The following is a 10,128-nucleotide window of genomic DNA, read 5'->3' on the forward strand; positions in this document are numbered from 1 at the left end:
CGAGTGGTTTTACAAAATACATTAGATATCACATTTCCAAAGAAATGCAATGGAATACCTACTTTTAGAAAAATTTATTTGGGCCATGAAAGACTGGTTGAACCACAGACAAACAGACGTAACACTTAGAACAAATCTCGATCTAAATCATAGTCACGAGGACATGTACGCCCAATGTTAAAATTAGTGTATTTGGCTGACGGGCCAACAGATGGCGGTAGTGTGTAAACGTCAAACGCGAACAAAAACGATGCGAGCGCTGCGGGTGGCGGATTGGCCACCTTCCATATTTTTGAATTGACCGTTAAAAAGGTGGTCGATGGACAATGATGAGAGTGTGACGTCTGTTTGTCTGTGGTTGAACTCTTTAAGGTATCTTGAACTAAAATCTTCTTATTTCTTAGGAGTGCCGTAAAAGCATGACTATCAGAGCGGGTACCTAGTCTGGTATATGGTTAAACGCAAATTTAAATTATTTCAACTCATTTTGGGTTAAAAATTTGGACGCGACCGGTTTCAGCGAGATTGAAATTTACATAGAATAACTTGTTTATCTTTGTGAGTGCACGAAGAAGCCCAAAGCAAGCTGGTTCATGTTGACAAATTATTTTTTTCATTGTTGGCATGGCAGTAAACTACGGGCCCAGATAGCCGTAGCGGTAAACGCGCAGCTATTCAGCAAGACCAAGCTGAGGGTCGTGGGTTCGAATCCCACCGGTCGAGGATCTTTTCGGGTTGGAAATTTTCTCTACTTCCCAGGGCATAGAGTATCTTCGTACCTGCCACACGATATACGCATGCAAAAATGGTCATTGGCATAGTAAGCTCTCAGTTAATAACTGTGGAAGTGCTCATAAGAACACTAAGCTGAGAAGCAGGCTCTGTCCCAGTGGGGACGTAACGCCAGAAAGAAGAAGATGGCAGAAAACTAACAAACTGAAACTTTTCACTCAGTTCTGTTACACCCACCAAATTAGACAGTCGCAATAAAACTAGCTCCTAAATGCAACAAGTAGGGTGCCGGTACCAATGGTTGTAATGTACCAGTAGATTGGACTATGGCATAAATCGCACATTTTTTGATAAAAACGACAGGTGCTATTTTTGGTGGATAGATCGCCTCTAGTTTAGTCGATTTGCTAAATTTCAGCTTCTAATTTTATCAAAAAGTCATATAAATAATTAAAATTACGGAAAAAAAATTGCTCCCTTGCACCAATAGTTGCCGTCGTGTTCCAGTATTTTTATATTTTTCCCATATAGTAGAGGTTGAAATCTTTCTGTTGACGCCAAAAGATCTCTGTTAAGGCTTTTCGTTATTTTGTTATGATTTTTTATAGCTTAGGTAGTCCACTAATGGCACCGGCACCCTAGTTACTGTTAGAACGTAAAAGATTTTGGCGACGAGCGAAAAGTTCCTGCAATTCCCGGAAGCAAGGAAGACCTGTTCCTGTCAAGTTTTTGTGCCCGTTCAAGCTCTTGTTCCTGTTGCACCAGAGACAAATAGAGACATAGCACTCGGGCTCACAACGGGTACCTCTTCTAGTACTACATTTCGTCCCCGGTACCCAAGTTTGACATTTGCTCCTAACACCAAATTTTATATCAGCCACGGCATAAAAATTAACAAGGCAGGCTCTCTACTGATGTAAATATCAAGTTTGATTGTAAACATGTGACGTCACTCCTATCGTACCATATACCTTCCGGACCACTAGATCATTTTTTTTGGAAATTTATTCAAGGTGGATAGGAATGACGTCGTGAAGTAGATGTCAATTTTCGGAATATATCACCTTCTTAATATTTGTACACCGTGATATCAGCTTTGCGATGTTACTGCTCATGATAACAGAAGGGTAGTTTCCATGGTGTCATTTCCCTGTGAAAATTCCGGTCCGGTCGTCGCGCGGTTGACCATCACCGCGCTAATGTTGTGTGCAAAAAGCGAGATTTCAAACTCCCTGCCGAAGTGAAAAAGGATTCGACCATCCAATGTGATTTATCCATTTAGAAAAATCCAATGAAACTACAATAATGAATCTTACATTGCTTTGGTATATTTCTTATATATAGATAAACAGTATTACAATGAAAATTACAAAACGGATCCTTCAAGCATGATGCATCAAAATGCTGAGAACAAATTCGGTAATGCTCGTGCTTTCCTTGAACCACCTTTTACGGCAGAATTCTTTCCAAACGGTTAATCTAAAAATAAACGGAAGATAAACTAAGGGGCGATCCATTTATTACGTAACAGGGTGTCGACTACCTGGAAAAACCTGGAAAGTCAGGGAATTAAATTTCTGACCTGGAAAGTCAGGGAAAGTCAGGGAATTTCACTAGAGGTCAGGGAAATATATAAGGACTGTTCATTTTATAAAGTATACAGTTTGTTTATGCTATATCTTTTTCATTTATTGATAAAATCGAAATCGGTTTTCTGTGCATCGTTCAACTATTATTCTACAATGCTATGAAAATATAAGATCTTAGAAAATGCCTTTGGTTGAAGAGCTAAATAGTTTTTTCCAAAAACTCCTAAGAAAAGTTGTTCGTCAAAGTTTAACATTATTTTTCGCAAAACAAAAATCCTCATTTTTATGAACACATTGTATGTTTGTATCCTTTACTACTCTACTAAAGGTATAGCTAAAAAAAATCTATTATATTCCTATTATATTCCTAAATCGTGAGTTTAAACCGCAGTCTTAAGTATAATTTTTGCTCTTTATGGTCGTTTTACTGAAAAGTCCCATACTTTTAAAATCATGTACGCATATTTTTCGATTTACAGCAAGTTGTGAACGTTTTTTTTTTCCGAATATTTGAATTCGAAATCTCAGAATAACATATTATGGAAATAATATGTGGAAAATAAAATCGATTTTAATACAGCAGTGTTGCTTATTTTGATGATTGTCAATGTACTTCGAAAGATCTTCTTAAAATAAAGCAATTGTTTTCTATTGTGCTTTAAATGTGACGTGGGGACTAAATAAGTAACTCTGTGAAAGCGTAAGTTATTTTTCATATTAATACTATATTAGCACTTCCGTCAGGACGTACTTTAAACCAAAAAAAATCTATTCATATCAGTTCCCTTCAAATTTAAAATATTTTTTTCTAAAAATATCGAGGAAAAATGATTTTATTAAATCTGTTATATGTTTGCTCCAAAAATAACTTGATTTTTTCCATCAGGCTTCTGATTGATGATGCTTCCGAAGGAAAAGCCTTTTTTGAAAATAAAAAATATGGATTGTCGAATTTTCTAGCCAATTTATAACAATCATTGATTTTGATAACCTCCAAAACTCGATCGTTCTAAGCGTTGTTCCATAATCGTGTGAAATTTTATTATTTTGAAGATTTATTTATTATCACAAAATTGTACAATACTAGTCGAACGACGTACAGAAAACCGATTGAAATTTCATTGATAAATTAAAAAAATATAGCATGCACAAAGTGTCCACTTTATAAAATGAACAGTCCTTAAATACTACAACATCAAACAAGTTAATTTTCTGCAATTTAATTCGATGTCTGCATAAAGTACGATTAATGGAAAAAATTGTTATCAATTTTTCAAAAAGCAGTACATCGTTGTAGAGTGAACTGTACTTTACTACTTATACTTATCCCCAGAATCTAAAATATTCTGAAATAAAAAGCATCAATCTTCAAAATTGACGTAGATTGCTCCAAAAATATTAAGTTCTAAAGTTTCATAAATCAACTCATTTCCTAGTTCCGCTCATTTTGCTCAGGATCTTGAGAAAAATGGAACTCAATCCATCAAATTATGTCAATCTTCACGAGTTTGCTCAACATATCTTAGCAAAATGATAAACAGAGAAAAACAATGAGGATTTTCATTTTCAAGAGCATATTAAGATAATGCCACAAAGTGCTCTTACACTGATTTTTTTTTTTGCATTTTGCTATCTATTTCAATTTTTCAGAAATTTTTGAAATGTGATGAATTAGAGTTCAAGTGTTACTTCAGGATTTTTACCAGGAGTTTACTCACAAATATGTACAGTTTGTTTTGCTAAGATTATACCCGGGATTTTTTTCAGATATTCTAATGATCATCAGATCAACCAAATTTCTTTGGGAATTCCAGAAAATGCTTGGAATCTAAAATTCATGCTATTTGGTTTGTAGGATCTGCTCGATAATCCATTGACAGTTTGTGAGATTACTTGCAGATACTCATTGAAAATTCTTAGAGGAGTTTCTCTGAGCTTTGCTAGAGGCACGACAAATTGAAGAGTAATATTAGAAAACTTATTTTTAGCGCGTTATTCAATCTTAGATAACATTATGTTAGAAAAATCTTGATGAATTCTTCGGGGGATAAATCAGATCGGAATCCTAATAAAATAAATAAATAACCTGTAACGAATCATCGTGAAAGGTTATTGGAAGTATTCTATGAAAAAAAAAATGAATACATTTTGCAAAAAATTTCTTTGCGATTCCTGAAAAAAAAATCCTTTGAAGCATTCCTTAAATAAGGTCCATAAAAAGGAAATAATTTTCAGTTATCCTCGGCTAGTTTTCAATTTTTAATTAGTAGAACGTTCTGCTTTCACCCATGGTGATGATAATTACAAAAAAATGTCAAAAAAACTAGACAAAAATTGGGTGGAAAAGGTATCGGGCAACATGAAAACTTTTGCGAAATCTAGTGAATACAATATTCCTTATGGCTGACAATCGTTCGGATATGTTAAAAGGCTCTTTCTTGATTAACCTAGCAATAAAAAACTTCTCAGGGTTCGTTAATTTGCACAAAAATTAGATTCCTGAGAGAAGCTCTAATTAGATAAATATTAGAAAAGTGCCTAAAGAAGTATTAGAGGAATACTATAAAAAATACGATTGAGTATTAAAAAAGGATTTTCTGAGAATACTGGGTATCTCTGTTGAATTTCTTGAAGCGATTCTCTAAGAAAGTCCTTTGATAATGGCTGGAATTTTAGGAAGGAAGCACTTCCACTACTGAAAAACATGATGGATAATCTTGATAGTGTTGCGTCGTATATACAAAAAATGGTATAATAAAAAAAGCGGAAGATATCAAAAATAGTCGTTTAAGCCAGAAATTTGTGAACTTATATCTGACGTAGTTCGCGTACATCCTGTTTTTACATTTTTAATGTATATTTTGCGCTTGATGGTTTCAAATGAGTATGGTCATTAGGTGACTAAGAATTTTTTGAGCTTATACTCAATACGAATCAAGTTTATATCATTTAAATTAAGTTTAAGAAATGACTCAGAATTTCCTGAGCTTATACTAAATTTTTACCGATTTATTCATACGAATCAAATTTATATCATTTAAATCAAGTTTAAAAAGTAAATACTCAAGTGCTCAGTTTTATCATATCATCTTGAATAAACGCTCGAGAAAGTTATCTGTCAGGTGTATTTAAGTAAGTAAAAGCTTTTGCTTCATACGATCTTAAACTTACCAAACCAACAAATCACCATGGTCTGGAATTTTTCTGGAAAACGACTGGAAGGTCAGGGAAAGTCAGGGAATTTTATTTTCAAAATTGAGTCGACACCCTGCGTAAGACAATTTCCGGGGGTTTTCAACCCCCCCTCCCCCCATGGTAAGATTTTTTGTATGAAAATTAAAAATAAATTGTATGGCACGTAAGAAATCTCAAACCCCCCTCCCCCCATAAACCCTTACATAATTAATGGACAGCCCCTAATGTATAAAGAAGCTTATAAATGCGTTAACTTACTTGTCGTTGTTTTCGAGAAAACGGTGTAGAGAAACCACTGGCGAATCAACAATTGTTTATTTATTATCACATGGCAACGTGGATTTGAATTTCGTGGGTAACGAGATGAACTAGATTTCAGCTTTGTAAGGCAGATACAAATGTAGGTGTTGTGTTTGCTATTCTAGTACTTCATGATCCCAAAAAAAAAGTAATTTTATATGGAAGTCCTTCGTCTTTATTTCGTCTTTGGTTGTACCGCTGAAACCCTCAAGCCGTCATGAAATCAAGCATGTCCAACGAAGATCTGAAGCAAGCGATTCTCCGGCTGACCGATCTCATCGCGAACCAGCAACAGCAGATTGCAGCTCTTCAGGAGGGCAACCCCAATCAAGTTGGAAGCGAGAAAATCATCGAGTCACTCTCCACCGGAATCGACGAGTTTCGGTACGATCCAGACAGCGGCATCTTTTTCGATTCGTTGTACGCCCGGTACGAGGACGTGTTCAAGGAGGACGGAATGCAGCTGGACGACAAGGCGAAGGTAAGGCTGCTTCTGCGGAAAATCGGAACGCAATTCCACGAACGCTATGTAAACCGTGTTCTGCCGAGTCATCCACGTGATTTTGACTTCGAAGACACCGTCGAGAAGCTGAAAAAGCTGTTCGGATGCCAAAAGTCCCTCTTCAACGCTCGCTACCAGTGTCTTCAATATGTCACGACGGCGACGATTTTTCCTCGTACGCTGCGTCGGTTAACAAGCACTGTGAAGCGTTCCAGATCGAAAAGCTGTCCAGCAACCAATTCAAGACGCTCAGGTTCGTATGCGGTCTCCAGTCACCGCGCGATTCGGACATCCGTACCAAGTTCATCGGAAAGTTGGAAGCTGAACAAAACGCGCCGCCCGTCGACGGTGCCACCTTGAAGCTTGGAAATCTGGTTGAGGAGTGCAACCGCATAATCAATCTCAAGCAAGATACGCAAATGATCGAGAAAGGTTATGGGGACAAGCCCAATGTCAACGCAATCACTCGTCATCGTGTTTCCACCCGGAAGGAGAACAAGCCGAAGACACCTTGCTGGTTCTGCGGGGACCTACATTTCGTCAAGGAGTGCTTCTACCAGTCACACACCTTCACAAGCTGCAGCGTAATCGTGCTTCCGACATCACTATCATCTCCAAGCGCATTTGGACATCGATTGGTAAGCCTGTCATAAGACCCACGGAAGTAATCGCCGTGAGCTCATCGGGTGACACCATCGACATCGTAGGTGAGTTCAACGCCGAAATCACCATCCAAGAAGTGAAAAAAGCAGGCCGCATTTTCGTCACGAGAAATCCGGATCTCAACGTTCTCGCAATCGAAACAATCGATCAGTTCGACCTCTGGTCGGTTCCATTCAGCTCGCTAGTCAACTCCGTCCGGCAAAACTCGAACGCAACGATGCAGAAGCTTCAAGCCAAGTTTCCGGAAGTGTTCCAGTCCACGCTCGGATGCTGCACCAAATCGAAGGTAACTCTCAACCCGAAGCCAGATTTACGCCCAGTGCACTGCCCCAATCGACCGGTTACCTACGCTGCTCTCCCGAAAGTTGACGCTGAGTTGCAACGACTTCAAGACAACGGCATCATCTCGCTCCTAATAACACTTAGCTGGGAAGCAGGCTTTTTCCCAGTGAGGACGTAAATGCCAAGAAGAAGAAGGAGAAGAATATCAGCATAAGTAATTTTTTCACTCTAGGTCAAATGAGTGAGATCATTTCAACTATGGTTAATAACTAATTACTGCGACGTCCGATTTGAAAACGGTCTTCGACAAAGTTTGTAGCTGATGAATTTATCTCACAGTATCAACGTAGCTCTAATACCCAAGAGCACATGGGCAAACACTATAAACCGATAGAATGAATTGCTTACTTTTCGCATACTTTTTCCCATACAAGTTCCCATATAAACTATAATGGGCTTGTGCAGTCTCAGTTTTCAATCGAATGAGCTCAAATTATGGGAGGACACTCAGAATTATATCTAGAATCGAATGAGCGGTGTGGAGCAAAAACAATTTTTTGAATCACTGTAATGGTTATTGGTTAGAAAATCAACAAAATTTTATTCATGAGCTCAATCTGTAATGACTTCATGCATTCGGCTTGTGGCAGTTTTTGTGCTCATCCTCAGAAGAATTAGAATCTTCAGACGACTTGTGGTTAGCGGTATCTACCGCAACATCCTGAATCTCTGCGGCCTGTTGAGAAAGTAAGATTTTTATTAGTTTTATTAGTGAAACTCCGTTGTAAATTTCATGTTACCGTACCTTGGTCTCTGCTGCGGGGATAGTACCCTCAGGTGGAAATGCAAAGGCTACTCCAAGCAGTAGCATAATCAGAGTGAAGAAAATTGTCTAAAAATGTATAATCATAAGTATGACCAAATTAAATAATCTACAAACCTACAATCTAGAACTTACCAATTTCATGGTGCTGTTTCCTCTAGTGGATGCGTTTACTTCAATCACCTAATCTCGACTGATGGATTACGGATTGATCTTGTTGTTAATATACTACACCGATAAGAGTTCAGGAAATTTACTGGAACTCCTGGAATTAATTTATTTACATTTATTTGTTTGAAAACAAATTACACTATCGCACTGAGTTTGCATAACCCAAACTGTTTTAAAATCGATTTAATACTACCGTAGCACCAATCTATGTAGAGTACATTATGCAATCTTAGCCTTTTGAGATAATTTATACTTCCTTTGAATTTACATCAAAGTACTGTCATGTTGAGAACATTTACCAAAATTTCTCCAAAATAATTTACATATAAACCTACGCCGAAAATATTTCAACGAAACCGACAAAAAAATCCACCAGGGAAATACCTAGCGATTATTGTAGAGATTTGTATTAGTTTCCCTTCCAGGGTATTTGCATTTTCATTTTTTCAAGAGCTCATCGATGAGTTCTCTCAAATTATTTGCTTTAAAGTTTAAAACTAAAACTTTTGTACGCTAACACTAGTTACAAAGATTCCTCTAAACTACTCCAAAGATTTCATTTTTATTTTGTTCCACTTCGTTTTTTTTTGAAAAGTTCCACTAGTATAGGGGACGGTGGGGAGTTGATGACTGCTTCTATAATTTTGAAACTACTATTGCTAAATTAGTACACTGATCCAACAAATCCGATCCAATTTATTTGAAAAACTACATAGCTATAGCCATGAATCGGGTGTACTGCGATCTAAGAAAAATGATTTAGGTAATTCTTTTCTTCTTCAAAATATATTCCCACCAGCGTCTTGTAAAAATTATTAGTTTATTAAAATTAGGTAAAAATCTTTCATTGGCTGACAGTAGAAGGCGTATTAGTGTGTAGGTAAACTTATGGAACGAATGATTTTGAATCGCCTCCGTGATTATACTGCTTTTTTAGCATCTCAAATTCATCTTCCATTTTATAGGAAGCAAGACATGGTTTCATGTTTCTGGAGCATATGATTCTGTTCTTATTGATTTATTAGATGAATAAATGTTAAATTTCAAAACTAATTGTTTTATCAAATTTCATATGTAATTTGTTCTTTCAAAATTATGATTTTTTTACAATGGATCTTGTAAAATGGTTCGTTACAGTTTTTTGGTCTACCTCAAGGATCAAATTTAAGTCATTTCTTATACAGTTTATTTTCGTATGATTTAGCAGGTTTCCGGTCATTTGTCCGAATGCCGTTTGGCCAAATTATCAACAAAAATATACTCAAATTGCTACAACAAAGATGTGTAGGATTCATAAGTGTGACCCAATAACTGATCAGCTAATTAATTTGTTTATTTCTATGATGAGACGGGACGTCATGTTTGTCGTTTGATTTTTACTGTGCGCCCTGTTTTCAAGTTGCCCGTAACAGATAGCGCGACAGCACCAACACACGGCGCACAGTAAAAGTCAGAAGAAGAGTTGGTTGACTCGTTTTTGGGTTACCAACGGTGTGCTAGGGTTTTAAGTAATTTTTAAAGATTTCCTAAGATTTTTTTCCTTATTTTAAACATATGCCATTTTTTAGTTTCTCTGGTTTCATAACTGTTGGCAATAATTAAGTATATATTTTAATTTGGAATTTTACCTTCTTTAAATTATCGACAGTTTTTTTAAGTTGTACTAATAGATTATTTTTTGCATTACACTTGCTTAAATTTTCATACAAGATTTTTCCTTCTTTTAATCATAGGCTGGTAATTCAAGGGAAGTCGTAAACTGTTTTAGTTACTGTCAAAAGCTGACTACAAATACAAAGCAAAACTCACCATCAGAGGCTATCATCGCTAGCAGAGAACTGAATGATTGCTTACATTTAGATTTACATTTC

The 10,128-nt window shown here is 36.6% G+C and overlaps 1 long non-coding RNA gene across 2 annotated transcripts; it reads right to left on the reverse strand.

Annotated features, from left to right (window-relative positions):
• Positions 1–7,831: 7,831 nt before the first annotated feature.
• Positions 7,832–8,660, reverse strand: LOC5565675. 2 transcript variants are annotated; one of them, XR_002499329.1, is made up of 4 exons: positions 8,642–8,660; positions 8,222–8,351; positions 8,069–8,155; positions 7,832–7,999 (listed from the first exon to the last, which is right to left on the reverse strand). It is a non-coding gene; the product is annotated as an uncharacterized LOC5565675 (long non-coding RNA). The 2 variants fall into 2 exon arrangements; XR_002499330.1 differs by lacking the exon at positions 8,642–8,660 and adding an exon at positions 8,593–8,611.
• Between the last annotated feature and the right edge of the window lie 1,468 nt (positions 8,661–10,128).

This window comes from Aedes aegypti, chromosome 2 (assembly GCF_002204515.2).
Source record: "Aedes aegypti strain LVP_AGWG chromosome 2, AaegL5.0 Primary Assembly, whole genome shotgun sequence".
In the NCBI taxonomy this organism is placed as follows: domain Eukaryota; kingdom Metazoa; phylum Arthropoda; class Insecta; order Diptera; family Culicidae; genus Aedes; species Aedes aegypti.